This window comes from Camelina sativa, chromosome 17, assembly GCF_000633955.1.
Source record: "Camelina sativa cultivar DH55 chromosome 17, Cs, whole genome shotgun sequence".
Classification (NCBI taxonomy): Eukaryota; Viridiplantae; Streptophyta; class Magnoliopsida; order Brassicales; family Brassicaceae; genus Camelina; species Camelina sativa.
The window spans coordinates 29,356,216-29,359,823 of NC_025701.1; the positions used below are offsets into that span (position 1 = coordinate 29,356,216).

Below are 3,608 nucleotides of genomic sequence, written 5' to 3' on the forward strand. Positions count from 1 at the left end.
AACTCCACTCGGTCGAGTCCATCTCCCACTCGGTCGAGTGCTTGGTCGAGCTGGACTCCGGATCTTGGTTCTTCAGCCTTAACTCCCTTGTTTCCTCCTCATGATTGCTTCACATCTCTTCTCCACTGCTTCCATGCTCCTTAAGCTCCAAAATCACCTGTTTATGCATGAAAAGATGCAAATGCAATGCAACTACACTCTAATGCATGATTAGTCCTAAAGCTACACAATAATGGTGAAAATGGATAGAAAAAGATGCAAAAGATGTGAATAAACTAAGGGAAAACATGGTAAAATATATGAACATCAACAAAAATAAAACACAACATCAAATGCAATGGTATAAACAAGGGAAGGTGATGATGGTACCTTAGGGATTGTGGAAGAAGTTGTCCACATCCATCTGCATGCTATCATAGGAGTAGTTGGGATCAGGCTGGTGGCTCGGAGAAGGACTTTGGGGCAGCTCGACTATGCCAATCGAGCCTGACTCGGTCGTGTACGTGGTCGAGTGGGGGGGTCGAGCTGGGTTGCGAGTCACCAAATCTTGAGTCTGGTACTGCTGGTACTGCTGGTAGAGTGTGGGATCCATAAAGTATTGGGGTGGGAAGGGTGGGTAATGTGGATAACCTGGATAAGCAGCTGGAGGTGGGAAGCCATAAGGTGGTCTGGGAAGGTGCTCGGCCGAGTGCATCGGAGGTGCTCGGTCGAGTGGGTGCTCGAGTGACCCGGTCGAGTGCCTCGAAAACTGATGTTCGCGGGTACTTGAGCTCCTTTTCCTCTGATTTGGCTCATACATTGAAGCCCTAGCTGGTTCCACAGGTTCCCCAATCCTTGAAAGTGCTCTAGTTGAGCTGCTTCTCCTCAAAGGGCTTGAATGTTGGATAGGAGATGAGTTTCCACTCTTCAGCTCAGCAATCTCCTTCTTCAAGCCTTTGATGGACTTAGCCATGTTGGTCACCTTCTTCTTGAGCTTATCAAACCTTTTCCCATTCCACTTGTTCCATCTTTGCAAGAGAGTCAGCCTCTTTGCATTCTCCCTCACTCCTCTACTATCTCTTGGGTTTGGCTCATAGTCTTCAAAGTAGAACTGTTGCTCTCCATCAGCTACTTGTGCATTCCCAGCTTCCTCCACTCTAGACTGAATCACTCCATCAAACCAATGCTCCTCAGCTGGCCAAAAATCAATGTTGGCTCCTTCTTGAATGGTGGTGAGCTCTTGGTTAGGCAAAATGATTTGCTTTTTCCCAAGTGTTGGAAGCTCAAAGTTGAATATGTGGTTCCCTTGATGCTTCTCCTTGGCTAGGATGAGAGTGGAGGTAAGGTAGCTTGAATCTATCCATCTTGGTAAGACCCTTTCTCCTCTAAGTTGGATGTTAGCAGCTTGAAGGATTGGAGTGATGATGCCTCCAATGGTAAGTGCTCCTCTTGAACCCTTGGTCTCAAGCTTGCCTACCCAACTCCTCAAATAAATCATGTGGTCTATCAATACCATAGCAAGATCAGTCTCCACAGTGCTACCAAGGATGATGGTTCCATTCCTTGCTTGAAGAAGAACTCCATTGAGAGCCAAGTCAATCATTTTCAGCTCTCCCTCATTGATGTTTCCAGTCTCCTTTCTTGCAAAGAAAGTATTGGCAAGAGCCTTATGGTAATACCTCAAGACTGGGCTCCTAATCCTTGAGCTCTTGGAGTTGGAGGATGAGTAATACTTGTTATCCCCAATGGTCTCCCATACAGCAAACAATTCTTCTCTTGGAACCATCATGCTCCTATGGCTCCCAACCTCAAAACCAAACACATCAGCCAGCTTCTTCAATGAAAGCTCATGCTTCCTCCCTTTGATGGTGAAGGAGATATGACCAGCTCCTGCTTCAGCATCTTTCCTCAAGTATTGGTGCAGCTTGACAGTGGCTAGGAACTCACAGCTTTCCTCTCTATACCCTTCCATGCAAAGCCCCATGAACTTGGTAAGGCTGCTCTTCTCAAAAAGACATTCCACATCTTCATCAATAGCAAGCTTCTCCATAGTCTCCTTGTGTGGATACCTAGTTCCCAGGAACTCCATCCTCATGAAAGCATCATAAAGCTGCTTCTTAGACAACCCACAAGACTCAGCCTCTCCATCTTCCATCAATTCCTCTTCTTCACTCTCCTCCTCACTTTCACTTTCACTCTCTTCTTGCTCCACTTCAACTGTTGGTCTCTTCCCTTTGGCTCTATATCCCCTTATCATCTCATCAATAGTAGGCTCCCTTTCCTCCTCACTCTCAGTCCTCTCAGGATCCTCCTCAACTGGCTTTTTCCTGAGACTCGGCACCTGGCTCGACCGACTGCTCGAACCAGCACTCGGTCGAGTGGTCGATCGAGTGGACCTTCGAGTGGCTCTCCTAGCTTCACCTCTTGGTTCAAGGTCAGCATCACGACGTTCCATGGAGCTTGCAGCGGCTTTGTGAGACTTCTTGGTGATCTTAGAAGACATTTTCAAAAAGAAACTGAAGGGAAATAGACTCAAAGCTCAAAGTTAATAGGTTAGTGACCCAAAAACTTGAAAGAACAAAGCTAGAGCAAGAGATGAACTTTGAGAGAGATCTTAAAGCTTGAATTTAAATATTTTGAGCAAATGAGAGAGTGTGAGAGGTTTAGGATCGATCAAGTGCTATTTAAAGAAGCCTAGGAGACAAGAAGACAAGGGTGGAGCGTCCTTACATTTCAAATTTGAATTGGGAATCTTTGACTTGCTTTTTGGCTGCCACTCGACCCCACACTCGACCAGCACGTGGTCGAGCTCCTTGACCAATTTTGAAATTTCAATATTTTTCTCCTTGTTCTTCCCTCCACTCGATCATTCTAGAAGAATGGGAATCGAATGGGCCTCAATTAGTATCCAGCTCGGCCGAGTACCTCTTGTTTTGTGGTCGAGTGGGCCTGCGAGTCTTCTTCTCCATGTCCACATCTCCCCTTACCCAACTATATTCTTATTAAAAAGCCTGTCCAACAAAAACATAAAACAAAACACATCAAAACTACTAAGAAATTAAACCATATGTACAAAGGATACCTTAGGGACTTCCTCCCTAGTGAGCTTGTTTAAAGTCACTAAGCTTGACTTTGGTTTCCTTCTTAACCTTGGTTTAGATACCAGGGAGGTGATGAAATCCTCCCTGGAACCTCTTGGTCACTGTGAAGTTGATCCTTGATCACCTCACCCTTAGCACACAAACCATACTTCTTTTTAAATTTGAGCCTTGGTCTTGCTTTCCTCAAAGACCTCTTGTTCAGCTTGACTTTGAGGTCCTCAACCATACTAGTCAGCTCCTGAACTGACCTCTTAAGCTCTTCAACAGAATCCTCTTGAAGTGGGAGCTCAACCTTAGGGTCTCCTTCATCCTTGAAAACCTCATGATCAACTCTCTCCTTGATAGTGAAGGGTTGATCATCAATAGTAGGCAGATTGGTTGGGTTATAGATGTTGAACTTCATCACTACATCTTCAGCAATGTTCAAGGTCACAAGACCTTCCTTGACATCAATGACTGCTCCAACAGTGGCTAAGAATGGCCTACCTAACAAGATTGGATCCTCAGGCTCCTTGCCCATCTCTATCA

The 3,608-nt window shown here is 45.5% G+C and overlaps 1 pseudogene; it reads right to left on the reverse strand.

Annotated features, from left to right (window-relative positions):
* Positions 1-2,482, reverse strand: part of LOC104759898 — a 15,721-nt pseudogene extending 13,239 nt beyond the window's left edge.